At 38.5% G+C, this 27486-nt stretch overlaps 1 protein-coding gene across 4 annotated transcripts in view; it reads left to right on the top strand.

Annotated features, from left to right (window-relative positions):
* Positions 1–27486, top strand: part of LOC118900788 (cytochrome c oxidase assembly factor 1 homolog) — a 90248-nt gene that overhangs the window by 34768 nt on the left and 27994 nt on the right. For 3 of the 4 annotated variants that reach the window (XM_036863543.1, XM_036863538.1, XM_036863539.1), the window contains exon 2: positions 10062–10114. The exons of the other annotated variant lie outside the window; for it this stretch is intronic. The gene's annotated coding sequence lies outside the window, so the exon portion shown is untranslated. The remainder of the gene's footprint in view (positions 1–10061; positions 10115–27486) is intronic. 4 annotated transcript variants of the gene reach the window in all.

The raw sequence follows: 27486 nt of genomic DNA, 5'->3' as shown, positions 1-27486 counted from the left end.
AAGACCCAGCGCAGTCAAAAAAAAGGACTAGGTTGGTATACCCTCAGAGAATAGGAAGACAGGATTTGGAGATAGCAAAAATAGACACCTCTTTTGAAGAATTTCTCTCCATGGCAGAGTAGAGAAATGGGACTGTTGCTAGAAGAAGACACGGGATTAAGAAAGTTTTTTCAAAGATAGGGGCTATTATAGCATGTTTGATGCTGATATGAGTGATACAGTAAAGAGGGAGAAATTGATGATGCATAAGAGAGAGGGGAGAATTGCTGGAATGAGGTTGAGCAGATGAAAGGAGATGGGATCTAGCATACAGTGGAGAGACTGGTTTCAATAGGAGCACATCCATGGTGGCAAAGGGAAGGCAAGAGTACTTTGGCACAAATGTAGGTAAACTGATAGATTCTGACTGCTTTTATTTTCTCAGTGAATTAAGAAGCCTGGGAGGGGGAAGGAGGTGTAGAAGTGAGATGAGAGGAAAAGGTGTGATCTAATCATTCAGGACAACAGAGAAGTTGTCTATGATTACAAGGCCGCAGCATGGCCCACTTAGAGTCAGTGGTCATTGGTAGATAGTGAGGTCAGTCAGCAGAGTTAAACAATTCACCTGTGCAGATAAGGTGGAGGTAGGATTTATCTAGGATTGGGGTTTGCCTGGTGATAATGATAGAGGAAGAGGGGTCAAGATAGTTGAGGGTGTGTTCAAAAGAGTGGGATTGTAATGATGGACCATGGACTCTAGGTTGGGTGAAGAACAGTAAAAGGTGGTAGGATCAATGGATTGTAGAACTGGGCTTTAAAATACTGGAGTAAAGGGACTTCCCTGGTGGCACGGTGGTTAAGAATCTGCCTGCCAATGCAGGGGACATGGGTTTGATCACCGGTCCGGGAAGATCCCACAGGCTGTGGAGCAACTAAGCCCATGTGCCACAACTACTGAGCCTGTGTGCCACAACTACTGAAGCCCATGTGCTAGAGCCCGTGCTCCACAACAAGAGAAGCCACTGCAATGAGAAGCCTGCGCACCGCAACGAAGAGTAGCCCCCGCTCGCCGCAACTAGAGAAACTCTCTGCGCACAGCAACGAAGACCCAGTGCAGCCAAAAATAAATAAATGAATAAATTTATTTTAAAAAAAGTATGGGAGTAAAGATATTTGAGGAGGTGAGCTGAAAAAATGAGGGAGTGGCTGGAGAGTAAGATGCTGGAAGTTGAGATTGTGGAGGGGGTCAAGTTATTGATAACGACAAGTTCTAGGGTATGACTGTGGGAATGAATAGCTGTGGTCAAGTGAAGGACCAGATTCTGAGAGGAGAGGAGGATGTCAGGGATCATCTGTGCGGATATTTAAATCATCATTTTGTTTCTAGGAATTTATCCATTTCTTCTAGGTTGTCAAATTTGTTGGCATATAATTGTTCATAGTAGTCTCTTATGATCCTTTGTATTTCTGTGGTATTGATTGTAACGTTTCCCCTTTCATTTCGGACTTTGAGTCCTTTCTTTTTTTGTTTTTTTTTCTTGATGAATCTAGCTAAAGGTTTGTCCATTTTATCTTTTCAAAGAACCAGCTCTTAGTTCATTGATCTTTTCCATTGTCTTTTTAGTCTTTATTTCATTTATTTCTGCTCTGATCTTTATTTCTTTCCTTCTGTAAACTTTGGGCTTCGTTTGTTCTTTCCTTTCTAGTTCCTTGAGGTGTAATGTAAGGTTGTTCATTTGAGATTTTTCTTGTTTCTTCATGTAGACATTTAAGTTTGTTTGTTTTTTGTTTGTTTTTAACGTCTTTATTGGAGTATAATAGCTTTACGATGGTGTGTTAGTTTCTGCTGTATAACAAAGTGAATCAGCTCTACATATACATATATCCCCATATCCCCTACCTCTTGTGTCTCCCTTCCACCCTCCCTATCCCACCCCTCTAGGTGGTCACAGAGCACTGAGCTGATCTCCTCATGTGATGCAGCTGCTTCCCACTAGCTATCTGTTTTACATTTGGTAGTGTATATATATATATATATGTCAGTGCTACTCTCTCATTTCATCCCAGCTTACCCTTTCCTCTCCCCGTGTCCTCAAGTCCATTCTCTACGTCTGTGTCTTTATTCCTGACCTGCTCTTAGGTTCATCAGAACCAGTTTTTTTTTTTAGATTCCATATATATGCGTTAGCATACGGTATTTGTTTTTCTCTTTCTGACTTACTTCACCCTGTATGACAGTCTCTAGGTCCATCCACCTCACTACAAATAACTCAATTTCATTTCTTTTTACATCCCATAAGTTGTGGTATGTTGTTTTTCCATTTTCTTTTGTCTCAAGGTATTTTTTGATTTCTTAAATTATGCATTTTGGTAAGAACAGTGCTGGAGAGAGTATCACAGCCACGAGGTAAAACCATTAGGGAGTGAGGTTGGGGGTGTCATGTTGATGACCACAACAGGAGAATTAGGGATGGTGTGGTCTGATAATGTGAGATTGAAAGCTGGACTCTTAGGGAGCAGGTGTGACGGTAGTTTGGAAGTGGCAATGAGAAATAAGAGCATCTCTCTTGCCTAATGGGGGGAGAGTGTGAGAATAAAGACAGCAGACTGAAGAGGGCTGCAGGGAGAGCCAGGTTTCAGTTGGCAGTGGCTTTCAACCCTGGTTGCACGTTTAAATCACCAGGGAGGACTTGTAAACATACCATTTCCTGGGTCCCAGCCCCTGGAGATTCTGACTCAGATAGTCTGAGGTGGAGCTCAGGCTTAGGTAATTTTTTAAAACTCCCAGGTGATTGTATGTGCAGCCAGGGTTGTGTCCCAAGCAGGAATGTCTGAGAAGAGGTTGAGTAATTGGGGATGATAGAGGTGTTTCTGAGGGCATTAGGGAAAGGATTCTGGAGTTCGAGAGGGGTGGGACTTCTTTTCAGAGTTTATTGGCCTTTTGAGTTTCTGTGAATTGCCTGTTCTTACCTATTACTCTTTGTTTCTATTGCTGAATGTTTGATTTTTGTTTTGGTTTGAGCTTGTTATTGAAGTATTTCATGAATACTGATAAAAGTACGCACCTGCACACATTGTCTAACGAGCACCCAAATCAGGAAACAGAACGTTACTAGCCATGCAGAAGCCACACTTGTTCCCCCACCATTCCAGTCACTGTGCCCTCTGCTAGGGAAGATGTGATTTGTAAAGATCAGATCTTGGGCTTCCCTGGTGGCGCAGTGGTTGAGAATCTGCCTGCCAATGCAGGGGACATGGGTTCGATCCCTGGTCCGGGAAGATCCCACGTGCCACGGAGCAGCTAAGCCTGTGCGCCACAACTACTGAGCCTGTGCTCTAGAGCCCGCGAGCCACACTATTGAAGCCCGCGTGCCTAGAGCCCGTGCCCCGCAGCAAGAGAAGTCATGACAATGGGAAGCCCACGCACCGCAACGGAGAGTAGCGCCCGCTCGCCGCAACTAGAGAGAGCCCATGCGCAGCAACGAAGACCCAATGCAGCCAAAAATAAATAAATTAAAAAAAAAAATCAGATCTTATGCTGCCTGCCTTGAACAACAAGATTTCATATCAAAGTGTACTCGCCTTAGGTTATATGGTGAACCAAAATGATACATGATACATAGAAAATGTCTTGAAAATCCAAGATAACACTTCTTCATCTGAAAACTGGCCTCCTGGCAGTGTATTGTAGTTGGAGACCCATAAGAGACCATGGTCTTTTCTGCCTTCTCTCTCATCAGCTCTCTCCCTGTCTGACTGGAAATGAGCTCTTTTGGCAAGTGGGAACGTGCTCTAGGTGACGAGGGCCTCACCCAGTTATCCGGGGCAGTTCGGGTCTTCCATACCTGCCTGACTGTGGTTCTGAGTCTAGGGTTAGGGCTTGCAAAACAGCCCTAAGTCAGGCTTGAGTCAGGGAAAAGCTCTGAGGAATGACCACCATGGTTTTTCTTAACTGTGACGTATGTCTCATAAATGTAAATTGCCAGGTTCTGCTTTTTGGCAGCTGTTGATTTCCAGTATTTTGACCACTGCTGTTAAAAAAAAAAAAATTATGAAAGCCAGAGTTTTGATCTGTAGAATGAGCCACACAGTGAACTTAATTTTTCATTTCTTGACGGAAAGGCGGGAAGCAGAAGCTGGTAGGACATTATGATGAAGCCTTTTTATTACTATCAGGAGCAGGAAATACCGGTTTCTTTTATTTTAGCTATACCTTTAGCATCTGTTGAAAAATAAAGATTGAAAATAACATCATAAATATTAAAGACCACTGGTAAAAAATGGTAAGGCCAAAAATACTGCTTGCTTGCTTTCAGCTAGTCACCTTGTACCACATTCTCTAAAATTCTTTGAAGTTTAGAGTAGTACAATATCAGAATATTGTTATAATTAATATACCAATAACTTACTAATATTAAATTTCTTTTTAAAAATAATTAATTAATTAATTAATTAATTTTTGTGTTGGGTCTTCGTTTCTGTGCGAGGGCTTTCTCTAGTTGCAGCAAGCGGAGGCCACTCTTCATCGCGGTGCGCGGGCCTCTCGCTATCGCGGCCTCTCTTGTTGCGGAGCACAGGCACCAGACGCGCAGGCTCAGCGATTTTGACTCACGGGCCTAGTTGCTCCGCGGCATGTGGGATCTTCCCAGACCAGGGCTTGAACCCGTGTCCCCTGCATTAGCAGGCAGATTCTCAACCACTGCGCCACCAGGGAAGCCCAGTATTAAATTTCTTGAGTGAAATATTTTCATTCTCCTGGGAGTTTCCTTATACTGTACTGTTATAATAGTGACAAAGCTCAGGTGCTCTGTGACGTTGTATGACAGTGAGTAAAGACAGCTTAGGATGTTGAATGGCCATATAGAAAGTCTTCCCACCTTTGTCTTAGGAAAGCCTTTGACCTTAAAACAAGGTAATTTGAGTAGAAAGATCAGTGGTTGCCAGGGTTGGCAGGGAGGGAGGGAGGGATGAATGGGCAAAATCAAGAGGACTTTTAGGGCAGTGACACTGTTTTGTATGATACTGTAATGGTGGATACATGTTGTTATACATTTGTCAAAACCCATAGAATGTTAACGCCAAGAGTGAACCGTGATGTAAACTATGCACTTTGGATGATGACGATGTGTCACTGTAGGTTTATTGATTGTAATCAGTGTCCCACTCTGGTTCAGGATGTTGATAGTGGGGAAGGCTGTGTGTATGGGGGCAGGGGATACATGGGAGCTCTCTGTACTTCCCGCCCAACTTTCCTGTGAACCTAAAACTGCTCTAGAAATAAAGTTTACTATTAAACAAAAAAGTAATTTACAGGCTCTTTTGATGGCATGTTGCAATATTTAACAAAACTTTCTAATGTAAAATTATTCCCTTATCCATCATAAGGTGTTCATTTGACAGTGTACGCCTGCTTCTTAATATTTGCCCTCAGTAAATGTGAAAAATAGCTGTTATCCTCTCAAATACTAGAACCTTGTTATTTTACAGGTGAGCAAACCTAGGCCTTTAGAGAATATGGGGACTGGGGCTTAGGTTTCCAGATGTTTAATTCATTGTCACCAGAACCACAACTTTCCTCCCATGATCCCTCTGTAAATACTGTAGTCCTAATTCCAGCTATGATGTCCTTAAACTGTTGGCTCCACATAGTTTTCTTTTACACATTCACCATTTAGAACAGGCAGTCATTTACAAAACCTGTAGCTCTCTTCTTACTGTATAAATTACCCAGATAGATTTATTTCTGAATTCCCAAAGCCTACCTTACTAATATTTATATAAGTGTTAATTGAGGCCAAAAAGTGGATATCTGGATTATTATTTTAGAGGAGATATTCCTTTACTTTTAGGTTGACTGTAATTCTTTATACTTTTCTGTATTCCTCTGGTACATTTGTGTAGGATGTTAATGATTATAATCAGTTCTTTCTGGCAAAAAGCCTAGGTATTGTTTCTGGAGATTGAGTTATATTGAATACCTGAGAATTGCTACAATTCTGGCAATTCTGGCAATTGGGCAATATTCTTGTGTAATAAGGATAAACTACATAGTATATTTCAATACTTTATCTTTTTAAAATTAGTATTCTGAAATCATGTAGACTGGGCATTTGATTAATTTTTTTGTTTTTAGGGTTGTGTTCTAGGTGTTTATTAATATGTTAGTTACCAGTTTCATAACTCATAATTTGTCCTGAATGACACTTCCTGCTTCCTAGGAACTGGTTCCTCCACCGTTCCCGATTCTTCCTCCCCAACACCAAAGATTGGTTAACGTAAGATTTTCTTTCTTTTCCTAATGGTATAATACTATCATTTTATATATTTTAATTATTAGAATCATCAAAATATGTCATCTGTTGGCTTTTTAAATTTACATGGAGTAGTCGAAAATTTAAGAAATAATGCTATAGAGAGTCAGATTTTCCCACATACTTAGTGTTTTCAAGGTATCATTTATTTGGCTTCAAAATAAAAAAGTCTGCTATTCTCCATTCCCATGGGAAGATGAAATGCTAAGCCCTGGTTTTAAATTTAAGGAGAGTAAACTTCTGGACTCTTTTATTCCTTTCTCCCCTGTTACATCATAGCACTTTGACTTGGAAGAGACTTTAGAAGATAATTTAAATCAACTTTTTCATTTTACAGAAGAGGAAAGTAGGACACAGCAGTTAAGTGACTTGCCTAAGTAAGATCTTGCAGTTAGCGCCACATCTTGGACTCAAACCCTGACCCTCCCCTAACCCCCCCCCCCTTTTTTGTGTCTTTGTCTTCTTAGTGGCACTAAGTTTCCCAGCCGCTCTATTCTGAGCCAGTCCAATCTGCAGTACTGTTGATGCTTTCTTGGAGCCTTGTCCACACCTCTTCCTGAAGATCTGCAGAATCTCAGACTTGGAATCACAATGGCTACCTGTATTTCCCCGCATCTGTGCTGTTTCCTCTCTTTAAACAGCGTGGCTTTATTCATGGAAATCAGTAGAGAAGTCCCTATGGAAAGCTGCTGGCAGCACTGTGGTAGGCAGAATAATGTGGTCGCCATCCCCCCACCCCTGGCAGTATGTTCACATTCAAACCTTGGAACCTCTGAATATGGTAGGTTACGTGGTAAAGGGGAGTTAAGATTGCTATTCAGCTGACCTTAAAATATGTAGATTATCCTGGATTAATTTGGTGATCCCACTGTAATCACGGGTCCCTAAAAGTGGAAGAGGGAATTGGAAGAGAGAACCAGAGATGGCAGTGTGAGAAGGGCTAGGCCTGCTGTTGCTAGCTTTGAAGTTGGAGGGAGGGGCCACAGTCAAGGAAAGAGGACGACCTCTACAAGATGGAAAAGGCAAAGAAACAAATTCTTCCATATAGCCCCCCGAAAAGATGTATCCTACTGACACCCTGATCTTAGCCCAATGAGATCCGTGTTGGACTTCTGATTAACAGAACTGTAAGATAATAAATTTGTGTTATTTTAGGCCACTAAGTTTGTGGTAATTTGTTACAATAGCCATAGAAAACGAGTGCAAGCATTTATACCGCTCCTCAGAAAAAGTCACCCACTTGGCTTTCCTGCTTCCCATATCACCTGATTATTTCATTGGCTGCCTTGATTTCCCTTATGAATCCTGGCTCCATGTTTCTCACCTAGATCCTTGCGTAAAACAACCCACTGTAAGACTGTCTACTCTCACTCAGCTCTGACTATCCTTAAGACACACCTCCTCAGTATTTGCTCACTGGCTTTAAAAAACCACAATCCATGTTAAGAGGCTACGTAAAATTTTGAAACTATTCTGTTGTTGTCTGCTACTTTCCAGGAATTCAAGCTCAGGCTGATCCAGTAGTGCTAACCACCCTGCCCTAACCCTTAAGAAATTTTTTTTTGTCACTTTGTAATGCTTATCAGGGAAATTACCTATATGGCAAAAAATGCAGTTGCTCATAGCTTCCTATTTATGAAAGAGACTGAGTGAAATGTATATCTTGCTTCTACTTTACAGAGGAGGAAAATGCTGGGCCATTGCCTGGTTACCTATTTTACTGGGCTGACTTGCTCAGCAGGCTAAAGTGCATGTTTGATAGCCCTGCTTGCCAAGATGTAGCCAACACAGCTGTTAGCTCCTGCAAATGATGTAAGCCTTGACTTGATACAGCACCAAGTTTTTTCTCATTGCACAGTGACTGTTGTAGAGTTAATTGGTATTGGGGGCTTGATTTTGCAGAAGCCTCAGTGGGTCAGTGTGATATGAATTAGGACAACTGACTCCCCCAGCCTTTTCAAATTAATGTTATTCTCCATGTGGCTGGGAGGCTTCAATTCACCCAAAGTGTCTGTCTCCTCAGCACATTCTATGTTAGGGCTGCCAGAAAGGCAGAATCCGTAATTCTGACTTTCTGCATTTGTTCACTCCCTGGCAGCGAAATTTTTTATTGACGCAAAATTTCTTGACCCACTGTGAAGTGAGGACCTTTCTGGGCCCTCCTTCCTGCACTATCCAGTAATTTCCCAGGTATAGGGAAGAGCATATTTTATATTTTTGTAGACCTTAGGAACATTAGTGTCATTGACCAACTAATTCTTGCAGATGGTATATCATTGAGTCTTGCTTTTTTTCTTTTATCCATTATGATAATCTCTGCCTTTTAAGCGTAGTGTTTAGACAGTTTACATTTATTTTCAGTATGATCAAGTTTAAATCTGCCATCTTGCTCTCCGTTTTCTACGTGTCTCATCTTTGTTCCTCTTTCTTCATGTTTTTCTGCTTTCTTTTGGATTAATAGCGTATTTTTTTGTGATTCCATTTTATCTCCATTATTGGCTGATTAGCTATACCTTTTGTTTTATTATTTTTAGTAGTTACTCTAGGGTTTATATATCTAACTTTATTAATTTACCTTTAAGTAATATACCATTTCACACAAGAATCTTACAACAATATACTTCCATTCTGCACTCTCATCTTGTGCTATTTTTATCATATATTTTATTTCTGCATGTTATAAACCCATATACTTTATTATTATTAAGTTTGCTTTAAACAGCCAATTTGTTTCCAGCCTTATTGAGGTATAATTGACAAAACTGTCATATTTAAAGTGTACAACATGATGATTTGATATTTGTATAGATTGTGAGAGTATTTCCACAATCAAGTTAGCACAACCATTACCTCACTTTTTGTGTGTGTGTGTGTGTGACAACCCTTAAGATCGACTCTTTTAGCAAATTTCAGTTATATAATACCAGAATATAGTCACCATACTGTACATTGTGCTGTGTTTGCTGTAGTCATGCTGTACATAGATCCTCAGGATTTATTCACCTAACAGCTGAATGTTGGTACCCTTTGACCAACCTCTCCCCATTTCCCCATGCCACCCCAGCCCCTGGCAGCCCCCCTTCTACTCAGTTTCTGTGTGTTCAGTTTCCTTTTAAGGTTCTCCATATTGGTGAGATCAGGCAGTATATTTGTTTCTCTGTCTGGCTTATCTCACTTAGCATAATGTCCTCCAGGTTCGTCCACGTTGTTGCAAATGATAGGATTTCCTTGTTTTTTTTTATGGCTCAATAACATTCCATTGTATTTACATCTCTTTAAACACAGTTTTATTTGCATACAGAGCGTTGAACACATCCCTTCACTGAAAGTGTGGGGCAGGGGGGATACGCATGGGGAGCCTGCCACCGGGTGGGAGTATGTGTGAGTGAGGTGCACAGATGGGGAAGTGCAGGGGAGGCTTCCCCAGCAGCTCAGGGGTGGCCTTCCTGATGCTGTCCTCGAAATGGCTAGTAGGATGCATGTCCCTTTGACACATTCCCGGCTCTGGCAGCTGTTCTCTCAGCCCCCCCCCCCCCGACCCTCGGTTGTTCAGCTCACCTCAGTGCCCTGGATGGGGCAGGAAAGAAGTGGGCCCCTTTGGCAGCACCCTGTACAGCTGGGGGAGCTGGGCACTCACTCACATGCTCTCACTTTCCCTGGTGGGAGAAATTGCTGGCGAGAGGCACTGAGCCGTACCACCTTGGGGAGGGGGTAATATGTTCCTTTTACCTTCTTCACTGCATCTGATCTCTGCTGTTTTTGCTCCCGTAGTGTGCTGGAACTTCTCTGCTGGACTCTGCAGTTGCACAAAAGCACCCTTCTCGGTAGGTGATTGTCCTAATCATTGGTCTTTGGGGAAAAGACAGTAGAAAACTCCTATTCTGCCATCTTGCTGACTTCACTTCAGTTAACCTTTAAAAAGGTTAAAAATGAGACAAAAATGTCCTTAACAATTAGCCATGTATTTTACATTGTAGGCCTCTATTACTTTTTGTAGTTCCAAATTTCCATTTGATATTTTCCTTCTGCTGGAAGAACTTTAATATTTCTAGTGAGATAAGTCAGAGAAAGACAAATACTGTATGGTATCACTTACACGAAGAATCTAGAAAAGCTAAACTCATAAAAACAGTGAAATGGTGGTTACCAGAGGATGGAAGGTAGGGGTGATAGGACAGATGTTGTTTAAGGGGACAAACTTGCACCAAGTAGTAAATAAGTCCTAGAGAATTAATGCACAGTACAGAGAATATAGATAATATTGTATTATAATCATCAAACTTGCTAAGAGACAACTTAATTATTCCAACCACTAAAAAGAAATGATAATTATGTAATGTGATAGAGGTGCTGATTATTGCTACAAAGGCAATCATATTCCAAATACGAATATTAAATCAACATGTTGTACACCTTAAATTTACACAATGTTATATGTCAAATATATTTCAATTAAAAAATTTCTCATAGTGCAAGTCTGCTTTCAGTGAATTCTATCAGCTTTTATTTGTCTGCAAAAGTATTTATTTTGCCTTCATTTGTGGAAAATATTTGTGTTGAGTATAGAATTCTATGTTGATAATTTTTTGATTCTGCCCACTGAGAAGTGTTTTTTGAGGTACAGATGATTTCCTGCTCTGTGAAGACCCTCATCTCTGACCACTGAACCCCAGCAAGATTCTCCACAATCACACAGACACCAGATTGCAGTCAGTCTTTCTGTCTTTCCCTAGGGGCCTTAATACGTTTGCATGGAAGAGCAGAGTTCCTCCTTTGCCAGGGTGGCTTGTATGAGCCTGAAGGAGAAGTGATGGTGCCTCCCACTCACATGACTCTTCCCACGCTTTTCTTTAGTTTCTGTGACCAAATGCAATAGCTGATTTCCACCTGGCTCAGGGAGATCAGTTAGGATGTTATCGTTCAGGCAGAGATGACGATAAGGTGAATTACAACCATGCTGATACGGTTGACTTAGCTAAATAATGGTGATGAGCTGAGAGGACTGGATGTGGGGAGTAAGAGAGAAGAATCCTGGAGGCTGTGACTGTGCTCATCCTGGCAAACATTTCCTTCTTCCTTTGTATAACAGAACCCTAATTTTCAGTTGGATATATTGTTGCCCAATGAAAAGATTGCATTTTCAAGTCTTTTTGTAGCTAGATGTGACCTATCACTAAATTCCGCCTAGTGAGATGAAAGTGGAAGTGCTGTGTGGAACTTCTAGAAAGTGTTATTAAAAGGATTGAGCCCTGCTTTCCCTCTTTCCTACTGGCTGTTATGGGCCTGCGATAGCAGGCACTCAAGCAGCCATCTTGCACCTTGAAGGGGAGGGCACATGTTGAGACTGGCACGTCATCAAGAGGGAAAGGGCCCGGTGCTGTGAACTAGCCTGGCCTGACTACATCTGGGCGTCTTTTTTTGTGAGAATACAATTACTTTCTGTCTTGTGTAAGCTGATGGCTTTGTCTGATTGATTGTTTTTGCTCACGTTGTATGTGGTTGAACTTAATCCTGACTAATGAAAGCAGGGTGACAGAAGAGGCCCGGGTTTCGATCCTGGATGACTGAACAAGGAGTGATGCATTTGGTAAAGAACAAACAGGTTAGGGACTTCTGAAGGTAGACAGTCCTATAAAACAGTTAGGCACTAACATGAATAAATCTCTGCGATTAAATTATTTTTTAAAACATGAAAACAGTCAAGCTGTGTTTGAATCTTTTTTTTCTTTTGCTTTTTTAGACAGGAACATTGATCTCATATGTTAATCATGTTAGGAATTTGATGACTTAGTCTTACATCATAGTGGAGTTCTGAAGTATTAAGGCTCCGTCTGCCTCATTTTCCTGTTAATGGAGGTGCAGGTCTTAATCACATTCTTGAATTAGAAAGAGACTTTTAGGTATCCTCAAAAGATTAATTGAAATAAAACATGGAAGAATGCATGATCTGTTGGAACTATTTATGAAGTGCTATTTTTCTCTTTGGATTAGGTCTTTACCCTCAGTCACTAACTGTTAAAGAACCTTTATCACATGTTTGACGTTTCATGTCAAAATTGTTGTTGAGCACACCTAGGGAAAATTAAATTCAATTTACATTTTTGGCTTTATTATCACAAAACTTTGAAATGACAGTAATTTGGGAGTGTAGATTTCACTTTGCTTTTTTTTTTTTTTTAAATTTATTTATTTATTTATTTTTGGCTGTGTTGGGTCTTCGTTTCTGTGCGAGGGCTTTCTCTAGTTGCGGCAAGCGGGGGCCACTCTTCATCGCGGTGCGCGGGCCTCTCCTGTTGCAGAGCACAGGCTCCAGATGCGCAGGCTCAGTAGTTGTGGCTCACGGGCCTAGTTGCTCCGCGGCATGTGGGATCTTCCCAGACCAGGGCTCGAACCCGTGTCCCCTGCATTAGCAGGCAGATTCTCAACCACTGCGCCACCAGGGAAGCCCTCACTTTGCTTTTTTATCCTTCAAGCTGTTCACAGAATTTTTAGGATGCAAGTATATTTTTAATCTATTTTCTCCCTCTGACTTTTCTCTCTCAGGACAAAGATGATGGATTTGTGGTGGTAGTTTTAAGCTTGAAGCCATCAGGGAAGCATTTAAAATGTCTTTAGGCAAGCTTATCTTCCCTGTCTTCTTGTCTGGTAGTTAGTGTTGAAAGCTGAGTATCTCTTTGCCTTTCTCTTCTCTATGTGCTGGCAAACAAGTTGGAATTTAAATGACCTGTGGAATCCTTCAAGGCAATGACTGTATGTGGGAAAAGGAAACTTTCAGGCAGATTCTGAGCTAGAACTGATGTAATGCATCCCAGAGAAGCAGTGGTCGGAACTCAGGTAGCTTTGAGCAGGTAACATAATAGCAGAGGATACTTACCAGAAACAAGCAGGTATAAAAGAAGAAAAGAAATGGAAACAGTAAGACCATTGATAACAAAATACAGTAGGGAGTAGGATTTAGGGCCTCTCTGGAAGTCTTTAGAGGTCAAAGGCTCTAAAAGCCGAGACTGCTTCATTTTTCTTTTGATCTAACAGTCATTACAAAATAATAACAATGTTCAGGTCACTATCAACATTGAAAGTCACCTATATTATATCAATTTTTTTTTATACCTGTTTTATAGCATAGGGCAGTGTCATACAAAAGGCCGCCTTCTCCCAAACTGTGCATTTCATTGAAAACAAAGGCAGGCATACTTGGAACTGAATTGACAGCTTTGTGGCTGTAAAGATAAATATAGCATTTTTCAGGTAGTGAATTCATGAATAATCAATGAACCAGCAAAGGACAAAAGTGACATATGGCGGCCTGGTGTGGATTCAGTGTGATTGTCACATTCCCCTCCCCACCTTTTGCCCTTCTCTAATTTATTGAAAGAAACAAAGCCCGCCTCACTAGCCAGAACACAGTACCTCTGGAAAAATCCATGTAGACAAAGTGTTAACAGGGGAGTTTATTCATTAAATGTCTCCTCTGCTGTTTGGTTGTTTTAATAGTCCAGCTCAAGTTGTCTGTGTCAATTGAAATTTTATGCAAAATGAAAATTTGACTTGACTTCTTTAAAGTTAAACTGGTAAAGCAGTTTTTTTTTTTTTTTTTAAATTACTGCTACACCAGTATTTCCAAATAAGTAACACTTAACCAGTTATGCTAATTTTGCCAGAATGTTTCTCTGTAAATAAACCACGAGTGCATTGTAGCTGACTGTGTTTTCATGCCTTCACCTAGTGTGTAAACCAAGAGAGAGGGAAGGCATTCTTGGTTTTTCCCTTTGTATCAACCAACACTTTATTGAAGACAATGATTTTATTATTTTTAACAAAAAACCCCCCACCAGATTTAATGAAATTCCTTGGTAACACCAAGGTTTTTCAGAATAGTATTCTGAGGGACTGTTAATGGGGAGGTGTTTGTCCACAACCCAAATAATAACTGTACCACTTTAAAACATCATTCTTCCTCTGCGGCTAATGAAGGGTGGGTTTTTAGTCCAGTGAGTCAGTTTGTACCTTTTGTTTGCTTGGCTTTGTGCCAGGGATCTGATCCTGAAAGATTTAACATTGGAGAGTCTCTAAATAGCCTGATTCTCCAGTCTCTCAATTGTGCTTTAGTTTATCTAAAACCCTTGAAATTGGCAGTGGAATCAGTGGTAAGCTTTGATTATATCACATGTATATGAAATAAAGTGATATAAAAAATTACTTGTTTTGAATGGCTCCTCTAACTCCTCTACACCCTAAAAAAGGTTCTGGAACCTTGCTCTTACACTTATAGATTCCCATCTGAATATGAACTATTTGTTGATTTATTTGTAAATAATGTGGATCTTGTGGCAGTTTTAAATGCGACCTCAGAAATCAAGGTCTGATTTGGGTTAAGTCTGTAATATTTGACATCAGATGACCAGATGATGGTGCACAGACCAAAAGTCAAGTCTATGAGAGTAGGATATCCATGGGACATCCCTTGCCATCTTTCAGAAACAGTTAAATTGATTTTTATGATGGAATTGGCCACCACTGGGAACTATCATGGTGGAGAGATTATAAGAGACTCTTCGTTTTCCTTGGTGGTGTAGAGAATCCTCTGTTTTCACTGATGGATTCCAGAGGGGGGGGATGAACATGAAAGGAGTATAGCCTAAAGAAGCCTCTTCAGAACTCACCCTCCCCTTGGTCCCTTTGCCCATGCCAGATTCCAAATGGCATTGCATGCTACACAAAAACTTTTGGACTAGGTCAAGAGCTTGGTTGTTAAGCACTATATAGAGTGCCACTTTTTGAGCTCGCAGTTGGGTATGGTAGTTAAGAACATGCACTGTGAATCTCTGCAACACAATGGTGGTATGTTGTATTTCCCAAAGATGGCTGCACTTCCAGCCCCCTGCTCTTTATAGGCTGTGACCTGGACACTCCTCTGTTGAGAGGAGGGGTCTCTATCCTCTCCTCTTGAATCTGCATAGGCTTGTGACTTGCCTATGACTAATGGAATGTGGCATAAGTGCTGAGCGATGGCTGAGGCTAGATTGGAAAAGGCAATTTAGCCGCCACCTTGTTTTCGGGGGCACTTGCACTTGGATCTCTGTGCTGCCATGCAAGATGTCCTGCTATGCTGAAGCTTCCATGCTGTGAAGAAAGCCCAGGACACAAGAGAGGCCATATGTAGGTGCTCTAGTTGACAGCTGCAGATGAGATTCTAGGTGACAGTAGCATCAACAGTCAGACACGCAAGTGAAAATTTCCCCAGATGACTCCCACCCCCAGCCATTGAGACATCCCTAGTTGTTGAGTCTTCTTAGTTGTAACCTCAGACATTGTACGTTACCTTTGTGCCCTGTCCAAATTCTTGACCTACGTGTGATAAAATCATTTTTCAAGCCACTACATTTGTTGTAATTTGTGATGTAGCAGTAGTAACTGGAATGAAAAGCTGGGCAAACTATTTGACTTTTGTGTCCCTTTTGTTTCCTATCTTGAAACTGCTGATGGTAATAATAGCATTCCTTCAGAGAAATGAGTTAATTATGTAAAGCATTTAGTAAAGTACCTGGCACACAGTAAGGGTTCATTAAATGTTAGCTGTTAATTAAGGGAAATCCATTAGACACTAAGTGTTTGGGGGAGCATTGTCAAATAAGAAGTAGTGAGCTCAGCTTGACTTTATTAATGAAATGTTCATCGTGATACGTAAAAAGGAAAAAGAATGAAGCTTTTCCCGAATTTGAATTTTTTCCCCACATTTGAGGGGATGAGGCTCTGGTAATTGTTCTCAGGAATATCAGCAGGTATGGTCAGGACATGTCCTCACAATAACCCTAGCTTTCCCTACTCGCCTATTGAGAGCTATCGGCTGTGAATTAAATTAAGTGCTGTTTATATCATTGCCTTTGAGCACCTTCTGGAATAACAAATTCTGTGTGTTTACTGGGTAGAGTGATTAGAGTAGAACTTTAAAAAATCATCCTAAAATGATTATTTTCAGACTTTTAAGTGATATGGAGAAGAAATCAGTGTCTACATCACCACGTATAAAATCATTGTCATAGGTCTTTAAAAATGTATACGGTCGGTATAAGTCTTGATCTTCATCTTCCTGTTGTGAAAGAATTCTAGTTATTTCACTCTTTCTGTATTAGTCAATACCTGTCACCATATTTTAGTTGATTATATGTTCAAACACAGAGATTAAAATATCAGTTTTTTTGTTTTAAAAAATGTACTTATTTAAAAATGTTGACTTTAGGCTAGCTATGTGTGATATGCTTTCTTCCACCTTCCCGTTAAGCTACTCAGATAGTCCCATAACAGCACCACAGAGTTAAGTAGCAATCAACCGTTTCTTAGTTTTAGAGGCATTTCCACTAACTACTTACTACATTGAGGTTGGAGTAGACTGAGAAAGCCTTAGTGGTGTATTTATGCTTTGACTTCTAACACAGGAGAATAAAATTAGATGAGGAGGAGAAGTTAGAAAGAGGCTTTGATCTATTCCCATTGTTCACTCATACTTCCAAGATGAAGGTTACCATGAATGACTGTTGGAAGCCTGTTTCCTTCATGTTTTGTATTTCATGACATATTACAAGCCAGTTAACTTGACTAGAGATTCCTTTATCTCCCCCCACTCTCAACTCCTCCAAACTACCTTCAGCACCATTCTTTGTGCATCCATTCATAGACTAACACTTCCAATATGTAGTATGGAAGAGAATGAAAGGAAACTTAGGATATTGCTTTCCAGGGATGCGATGCAGCTGTAGAAGTGGTGTTAAGAGGAAACCTGCAAGAGTTGTGCTCTTAGGGTTTCAGATTAGCATTTATTTTTTCTGTTAAAAGACAAACTGCAGCATGTTCCTGATGTTATAGTAACAAAATTCTCATAATATGAGAGAATCATAGAAGATCCTAGATCAGTCCAGCATAGTTGTACTGTCTGCCGAGTATTATAAATGGAGCCGTGGCCTGTGTACGTCAGCCTGTACACACAAAACCTGACCAAATTCAAGATGTGAGCAAAATTTCACCATCCAATGGATAGTGGCGGGAATCAAGGGTGATCTGTATACTCTGCCATTTAAAAATTTTGCAAAGATAATAATCTTTATGGAAATTATGAAAGAAATCTGTAGCATAAAAGAAGGGAACCATTACCCAGAGATGGTGAGGGAAGGCTTAAGAATCATTCTGTATGATTTATTATGGTATTCAGAAGATATTTGTGGAAATGTAAGATTTTATTCTTAGCAAGAGAGCAAAAAATATGACCTCTATGAAATCAAAACAAAAAGTCGTAAGAAAAAATCAGAATGAGATTTTAAGAGGAGCTGAAATGATTTTAAGAGGAGCTAAAAATAAAACAAACAAAAAACCTGAAAATGCAATAGCAGGATAAAAATCTGCAATGGCAATTGTAAAGAGCAGAGCTGATCCTGTGGGAAATGGAATCAGTCCTATATTGAGTATTTGAGATTGTCCAGAATAAGGAGAAAATGATGACAGGGAAGTGAAGTGACGAGGGTAAAGACGACAGATACTGAGGACAGAGAGAGGAGAATAAGGTATTTCTAAGGGAGAGATCAAAATAAATGTAACAAAAGCGAAAAATAAAAGTAGAAGAAAACTTTCTTGAGGTAACAAGGTTCTGAATCTGCAGGTCCAAAGTGTAGGCTTCATTGTGTTCTGGGTAAAATTAATGAAAATAAATCCCCACCTGCCTGAATTCTGGTAACACTTATAATTTTTAAAGAAAAGAATTCATAGATTAAAAAATAAATAGGTTACTCTAATGGTACAGTGGTCAGTCTTACTTCACTGCAGATTTCTTTTTATTTATCCTGTAATGGATTCATTGGGCTTCTTAAAGCTATGATTTGGTGATTTCATTAGTTCTGGAAAAATCTTAGCCATTTTCTCACCTGCCATTCTCTTGTTCTTCAATTTCTTCAGTTTCTTTTGAAACTCCAATTAAATATATATTGGACTTTCTCATATATTCTTCACATTTCTTACCCTCTGTCATGCATTCATCATCTTTTTGTCTCTCTGTCCTGAATTCTGTATGGTTGCTTCCAGTGATGTGCTGTTAAACTGGTTCTCCAGGGGGAAAAAAAGCCCTGATTTGTAGCAGTTGTTGATTTCCATAGTGTAAATATTCGCAAGGGCAGTTTCAGGCAACCAACATGACTTCACTGAGGCGGAGTTAGAAGGGGCTGCATATAATTGGCTTTCACAGGCTGGTTCAGGCCAGCTCTAGCATACCTCTAGGCTTTTCTCCTGTCTTCCCATTTACTAAATATCTTTTAAGTTGCATCTAATCTGCTTTTAAACCTCTCTATTCAGTTCTTAATTGGGGTTATTTTATTTTTAATTCTTGACTTTCTTTTTTTTTTTTTTTCCTTTTTCAAACTGTGTCACTGTGTATAGTTTTCACTTCTCTGCTAAAAACTCCGACTTGTCTTTTGTTTATCCTATCACAGAAAACACAATTATTTTTTTGTCTGCATCTGATATTTCCAATTTCTGCAGTTATTTCCTGACCCCTTTTTCCTGTCTGTTGTTTCTGCTTATTCTTATTCCTGTTTGGTTTCCTGTGTATTCCATTATCCTTGACTGAGCCCTCGATACTACATTTGAAAAATAATTTAAGACTATTTTTAGGCCCACAGGGTAGGTACTTAGAAAATTTGCATTTGCTTCTGACAGACACTTTGGGAGTATTCTAATCCGGGATGGGTTATAAACCAAGTTTAAAGTTTGAGAAAAGCAGTTTGATCCTAGGTTATAATCTCCTTCAGATTTCAGATTCTCATTTAAGGATGTAGCCCTTTGGGATTCCAGCTTATTGTGGGGAGGGTCTTAGGTGAGATGGCCCTCAGCTTTATTTCTGTATCTGTCACCCTGAGAATCAATCAAAACAAAGGTTCTAATTTTCCAAGATCAGCGAGGACCCTTTAGAAGAAATGTGGCTTCAGAATTTGCTTTCCATGCTGAATTTTCATTCCCATCTCACTTTTTGAAAAATTGTGGTAAAATATACATAACATAAAATTTACCATTTTAACTATTTTTTAGTGTGTAGTTCAGTGGCATTAAGTATATTCACATTGTTGTGCAAACAACACCACTCTCCATCTCCAGAACTTTTTCATCATCCCAAACTGAAACCGTACTCATTAAACAATATCCTCCTTACCCCACTCACCCCAGCCCTTGGTAACTGCTATTCTACTTGGTGTGAATTTGACTATTCTAGGTACCTCATATTAGTAGAATCATGTAATATTTGTCTTTTTGTGTCTGGCTTATTTCACTTAGCATAATGTCTTCAAGGTTCATGTTATAACATGTATCAGAATTTCACTCCTTTTTAAGGCTGAATAGTATTCCAGTGTGTGTGTGTGTGTGTGTGTGTGTGTGTGTGTGTGTGTGTGTATATACATACACCACATTTTGATTAGCAGTTCATCCATTGATTGGAAGCTTTAGTTGTTTCCACTTTTGGCTATTGTTTATTATGCTGCTCTGAACATGGGTGTACAAATATCTGAGTCCTTGCTTTCATTTCTTTTGGATATATACCCAGGAGTGGAATTGCTGGATCATATAGTAATTCTATTTTTAATTTTTTGAGGAATCAGTAATACTATTTTCCACAGCAGCTGCACCATTTTACATTTCCACCAGCAATCACAAGGGTTCCAGTTTCTCCACATCTTTTTTTTTTTTTTTAATAACCATTTTAATGGGTGTGAAGTGGTATCTCATTGTGATTTTGATTTGCATTTCCCCAATGATTAGTGATGTTGAGCATCCTTTCATGTGCTAATTGACTGGTTGTATATCTTCTCTGGAGAAATGTCTATTCAAGTCCTTAGCCCATTTTTGAATTTGCCCAGTTTTTGTTTAGTATTAGTAGTTATTTGTTTCCAGATATGAATTCCTTATCAGATACATGATTTGTAAATATTTTCTCCAATTCCGTGGGTTGCCTTTTTATTCTGTTGATAGTGTCCTTTTATGCACAAAAGTTTAAAATTTTGATGTAGTCCAGTTTATCTGTTTTTTTTTTCTTTTGTTGCCTGTGTTTTTAGTGTCATATCCAAGAAATCATTGCCAAATTCAGTGTCATGGAGCTTTCTCCCTATGTTTTTGAAGAGTTTTATAGTGTTAGCTCTTGCATTTAGGTCTTTGATCCATTGTGAGTTAGTTTTTGTATATGGTGTAAGGTAAATGTCCACCTTCATTTTTTTTTCTTTGCATGTAAATATTTAGTTTTCCCAGCACCATTTGTTGAAATCCCCTCTTAGTTTTGACTTGATAAATTCTTACTGTCTTACTATTTTTCAGTACTTTCGAAAGATGTTTTTCAGTGCTTTTGAAAGATGTTTTTAAGTACTTTTACAGGTTATTGTTTCCAACAGGATGTATAAAACATATTTCACCATTTTATTGGAAATAGGAAAATTCATTGATGTTTTAAATCAATTTGAGTGAGAATACAAGTGATACCCTAAATCCTATAAAACGTGTGGAGGGATATAGCCCCTATCCTTAGCTTTTAAATGCTGTTTGGTTGCAGTTTTGCACTTTTCATGGGAAAAAGGTACAGCTTATCAGCATATGTATTTTTTAATAACCAAATAATTCATTAGTCTAAATCTCATCTTCTTAGGTTATAAATCTTACTTAGAATTGAATTACTAGTGAGAGAAACAAAGATGTAATTTTCTACCAAGAATATGGGAATCATGAAAGCATTCCCATCTCCTTTTAGTGGTTATAAGTTTTTCCCCCAATCACGAGTAAGGATTAGAGCCTAGATTTTAATTTGTCACCTATTTAATCATGTTTAATTGGGTGGATGGAGGGGCAACCTCCCTATTTAAAAAATTTTAGTAACAAAGTAAATGTTAATCATACTTCTTCAGATGATACACTGCTAATATTTCATTTTATTTCTTATAGAAATTTCTTCTTTGTTCATGAATAGGCAAGTACAGGATTCCCAAAAGAGAGAGCTAGAAGCAGTCAGTATTCATAGATAGTAATTTTCAGAGATCTGTTGAGGGGCTCTTAATATTAAAGGAATCAGCAAAGCAGTGCATTAATGATTTTAGTTGGATGTTTATTAACATTTGGCTTTGTTTAAATTCATTATAGGATTCTTTGATAAGATTTTTCATGTAAATCTTCTTGAACTATGTACCAATAGTACTTTTTTCTCTCTCAAAGTATAACCTGACTTTCCCTGTAATTATTTTACTTTTACAATACGAATTAGGATGGATTTACACTTAATCTTACAATAGTTTTCTACTTGCCTCCCTGAGCAGGGGAGAAAGAGATGGTGTTACAATATAGTGAATGTACTTACTTATTCTGTAGCCTGGCAGGGTATTTGTGCTTGTAGATGTCATGTATTATGTGTGTTGGGGAAGAAAAAAACATGAAGGGCTATTCTTGTATAGAGGGTATCTATGAAAAATGCAGAGTGTAGTATTTGTTGAAAAATAAACTTGGCTAATGACCTTTAACTTTTAAAATTACCTTCAACCAAGACATTTTATCAGTTTATCAACAGTTTTGACATACCTAACACCTGTGCCCTGGTTCAGCTATGCAGAGAGCACAGTCTGGGCTGGAATGAGAGTGGTCATGGGAAGTCTGCCCTTACAAGTCCTGAAGATAAGCCCTGATACTGAGTTGGGCATATTTATTCCCTCAGTGACTAGCTCAATAAAGCCTATTCATTAAGGAAATCTTGTCCTTGACTCAGGTCCACTTGTCACAAATCATACTGTCCAATTTTAGGATTACGTCAGGCTGAAATCATGGACAAAGCATGTTGCTAGGTTCATTCTTTCATAACACAAGGAGTGGCTTATTATCAAATTGCCCACAGCAATTTGATCATCAGCAGTTTTACATGTTTAGGGTGATTACTCCAACACTTCCTTAAAGCTATTGAGATTTATAAAGGCCTTTAACTTTTGGAACAAGAAAAAAATAGTCTTTGATGTATATTAAATGCTTCCCACTTGCCACACATTGTATTATATTGAATCCAACACAAGTAACATACAGTTTCTCCTTGCAGGTAAACAGAGTCTTCTTAGGAAGGTACAATACATAAAAGAGAAGAAAAGTTCACACTGAGCTGAATTTTAAGAATAGTTTTGATTTTTATCAGAGACCATCTTAGTCATTGAAGATTTCTAATCCATAAAACAGAAGGGGCAGAACTATTTGGGTGGGGGAAGACGAAGACATTTAAAAATTCTATTTAAGAAGCCATTATTGATCCTCTTTTTTATTTCAGAAACTCTCCCGGTCAGTCAGTCACAAAGATCTGATTATACTTCCAAGATACTCAAAGTATAGGAGGATAAGGGCAACTCAGAACTATTAACACGTTGCTTTTATGGTATAATCTCCATTATTCTTCATAACAGTACTCTTTGGGCTTTACAGCTGGGGTAACAAAGGCCCAGAGAGATTAAACAAGAACGGAGTGGGTATTTAGCCCCACTCCTGTGTTTCTGCAGTGTCTTCGTGAGATGCCAACTGAGTGAGAATTAGATAAGCTGTGTAGAGTGGCACAAGGGCCTGTGTGGGACCTTTAAAATATATCCTGTATTGGTCCTTGAGTCACATTGCTAGGATAAAATGTCGAAGCAAAACCATTTAGTAGTTTGATAAGACTGAAGGCGTGAGATATTTACTTTTCTTTATTATCTCGACAGATATTTGTTAAGTGCATAATACGAGTCAGACATTGTATTCATTGACTGTTCTATTTGGTTCTGCTGTCACTCTTAGTAATTTAAACATGCTTAATGCAGAAGATTTATAAGTACAATTAAGCATGAAGATCCAGAAAAAAGTAATTTACTCTGCCTCTCATCTTCCAGAAGGAGTCATTGTGAACCTTTTGGTTTATTTCCTCAAGTTATTTTTTATCCATAAAAAATAAGTCCTATTTTATTGAGACCATGCAGCATATACATGATTGAATTCTATTATACTTTTATGTAAGTACTTTCCCCTCACAATAAAAATAGTTAATATTTCTTGAGTATTTACTATATTTTTGGCACAGAGCTAATACATAATTATTTTATATTTTAAAAATGTTTTTTATATTTTAAAAATATGTACTATTCAATACATGCAAAAGAATCTATGTGTCACATGTAAGTTACGGGTTTTTGTGAACTGATCACCCAGTGTAAGAACACATGAGAACCAACACTATTGAAGAATGGCAAAATATGCCACTTTGGCATAAGGATTATTTTGGGCTAAAGGCACTTGAAAAAAGGTGCAAGAAGGGTGCTCTGACTACCCCGCCCCCACCCTGCCCCCGCCCCATTCTTCCTGAAAGCAGGAGATAAAACTCGAAAATGAAAGATGCTCTGCCTACCATACCAGGAGGAAGCACTCTTATCACCAGAGCCGGGAGTTGAGACTGAGTATTCTGTGCAAACAAACCTTGTAAAAATAACTCCTGTCTGTCTCTGGTCTTTTCCACAGTTGCCTCTCCTTGTTCACCTAATATATAAGCACTTAGGTTTTGCCAGTTCTTTGGGTCTTCATTTTCTTGTGGACGCTTACATGTACATGAAAAAATAAAATGTGTATGCTTTTCTCCTTTTAATCTGTCTGAAGTCAATTTAATTCTCAGACCCAGCTGGAGACCCTAATAGGGTAGAGGTCAAGTTTTATAAAACTCCACTACCATTCTACCCTCTAACCTCCCCATCAGAAATACTACTATCTTCAGTTTTGTTTGTCATTTCTTTGCCTTTTTAAAATGTTTTAAAAATCACAAATTTATGTATCCCTAAGTAATATATAGTAAGTTTTGCTTATTTTTGAGGTTTTACAAAAAAGTTACCATGTATTCTTGTTTTTTGTTTGTGTCTACATGTTGTTGCCTTTAATGGTAGGTCATTCATTTTTATTATTGTCTAATATTCCTTTCTGCTAATACATCATCATATGTTTATTTATTTGCCTTTCTGTGAGCATCCGAATTGTTTCCAGATTTTTGCTATTTTGAGCAATGCTGCTATTATTGGGTTTTAGGATACGTGAATGCTGAATTTTACATGATATCCAAAATTGTGATTCAAAGTGGTTGTACCAGTTTACATTCCATCAGCAGTATATGAGTGTTGCCAATGATCTCCATCCTTGCTAACACTTTCCATTTTCCTGCTTCTTAATTTTTGCCATTCTGATGGATATACAGTGCTATTCTATGGTCTTAATTTACATTTCCCTGAAAACTAATGAGACTAAATACTTTTTCATATGTTTACTGCCATAAGTCTTCTGTGAAATGCCTGTTTATATTTCTTGCTCATTTTTTCTTTTGGGTTGTTTGTTCTTTTTTTATTGGTTTGTAGGGTTTACTTATATGTTCTGGATACTTTTCTTGGGTGGTTAGGGTTTAAGAGTTATTTTCTCCCCGTTTAAACTTGTGTACGTTTTGTTTGAATGCCTGTTTTCAGCTCCTTTGGGTACACACCTAGCAGTGTAGTTGCTGGGTCATATGGTAACTGTATGTTTAACATTTGGAGGAACTGCCAAACTATTCCACAGCAGCTTCACCTTTTTATACTTCCACTAGCAGCGTGTAAGGGTTTCAATTTCTCTACACCCTTACCAACATTTGTCATTATCTGTCTTGTTTCTTTTGAAGTGTATTTGACATACAGCATTCTGTAAACTTAAGGTGTACAACATACTGATTTGATACATTTATATATTAATAATATGAGTGCCATTGTAGCAATGTTTAGCACCTTTGTCACATCACATAATTATCATTTCTTTAGGTGGTTGGATAATTAAGATCTACTCTCTTAGCAAGTTTGGTCAATATTGTCTATATTTACTATACTGTGCATTAGATATCTAGGACTTATTTGCTACTGTTGCAAGTTTGTGCCCTTAAGCAAGGTAGTCTGTCCTGTTCTGTAACCCCCAATCCCCTGGTAACCACCAGTTTACTCTCTGTTGTTTAGAGTTTGGCTTTTTTAGATTCCACATATAAGTGATGTCATACAGTATTTGTCTGATTTGTCTTGTTCTGTCTGGTTTATCTCACTTAGCATAATGTCCTCAAGGTCTGTCCATGTTGTCACAAATGGCAGGGTGTCCTTTCTCGTGGCTGAATAATATTCCATTGTGTGTTTATGGTATATATACATATGTACATACATACCATATCTTCTTTATCCATTCATCTGTTGACAAGCATTTAGGTTGTTTTCCTATCTTGGCTATAGTGAATAATAATACTGCAATAAACATGGGAGTGCATATATCTCGTCAATAACCTGTTTTCATTTCTTTGGGTATATGCCCAGAAGTGGAGTTGCTGGATCTTATGGTAATTCTATTTTTAATTTTTTGAGGAAATTCCATATTGTTTTCTGCAGCGGCTAAACCAATTTACATTCTCACCAGCAGTGTACAAGGGTTCCCTTTTCTTCACATCCTCACCAACACTTGTTATCTCTTGTCTTCTTGATGATAGCAGTTCTAACAGGTGTGAGATGATATCTCATTGTGGTTTTGATTTGCATTTCTCCGATTATTAGTAATGTTGAGCATCTTTTTATGTACCTGTTGGCCATTTGCATGTCTTCTTTGGAAAAATGTGCTGTTTGGTTCCTCTGCCCATTTTTTAATTGGATTTAAAAAATTGAATTGTATGAGTTCTTTATATATTTTGGCTACTAACCCCTTATCTGAAATATGGCTTGCAAAAGGTTTCTCCCATTCTGTAGGTTGCTTTTTCATTTTGTTGATTGTTTCTTCTGCTGTGCAGAAGCTTTTAAGTTTGATGTAGTCCCACTTGCTGATTTTTGGCTTTGTTGTTTGTGCTTTTGGTATCGTATCTAAAAAATCATTAGCAGGACTCATGCTGAGGAGCTTCTTCCCTGTGTTTTTCTTCTGGGAGTTTTGTGGTATCAGGTCTTATGTTAAAGTCTTTGATCCATTTCGAGTTAGTTTTTTGTGAATGGTGTAAGATAGGGGTCCACTTTCCATTTTTTGTTCTGCATGTGTTTATCCAGTTTCCCAACACCATTTGTTGAAGAGACTATGCTTTCCCCATTGGGTGTATTGGCTCCCTTATTGAATATCAGTTGATTGTATTTGTGGGGGCTTAATTCTGGGCTCTCTGTCCTGTTCCACTGGCCTATGTGTCTACTTTTCTGCCAAACGATACTCTTTTAATTACTGTTGATTAGCAGTATAGTTTGAAATCAGGAAGTGTGATACCTCTGGTTTTGTTCTTCTTTCTCAGGATTACTTTGGCTATTTGAGGTCTTTTGTGCTCCCCTACAAATTTTAGGATTGTTTGTTCTATTTCTGTGAAGAATGTCGTTGGGATTTTGATAGGGATTGTGTTGAATGTATAGATGGCTCTGGGTAGTATGGATATTTCACAGTATTAAGTCTTCCTATTTATAAACATGGAATACCTTTCCATTTATTTGTTTCTTCTTTGATTTATTTCAACAAGGTGTTGTAGTTTTGTTTCCTTGGTTAAACATCCCTAGGTACTTTATTATTTGTGATGGTATTGTGAATAGAATAATTTTCTTTATTTCTTTTCAGATGTTTGATTATTCGTAACTACAGTTGATTCTATGTGTTGATTTTTATACCCTTCAATTTTACTGAATTTGTTGATTAGTTCCAGCAGTTTTAGACTTGAGTCTTTGGGATTTTCTACATAAAAAATTATATCATCGGCAAATAATGACAATTTTACTTCTTCCTTTCTGATATGGATGCCTTTTATTTCTTTTTCTTGCCTAATTGCTCTGGCTGGGTCTCTCAGTACCATGTGGAATAGGACTGATAATAGCTGGCATCCTTGTCTTATTCCTGATTTTAGAGGAAACACTTTCAGGTTTTCACTGTTGAGTATGATGTTAGCTGTGGGTCTGTTATGTATGGCCTTTATTATGTTGAAGTTATGTTCCTTCTACACCCAATCTGCTGAGGGTTTTTATCATGAAAGGGTGTCATGTTTTGTCAAATGCTTTTTCTGCATCTGTTGAGATGATCCTATGATTATCTATTAATGTGATGTATTACATTTATTGATTTGTGAATGGTGAACCATCCTTGCATCCCAGGAATAAATCCCAGTTAGTCATGGTATATAATCTTTTTA

The sequence above is a fragment of the Balaenoptera musculus genome, chromosome 9 (genome assembly GCF_009873245.2).
Source record: "Balaenoptera musculus isolate JJ_BM4_2016_0621 chromosome 9, mBalMus1.pri.v3, whole genome shotgun sequence".
Lineage (NCBI taxonomy): Eukaryota > Metazoa > Chordata > Mammalia > Artiodactyla > Balaenopteridae > Balaenoptera > Balaenoptera musculus.
This window is presented reverse-complemented; position numbering and strand designations above follow the sequence as displayed.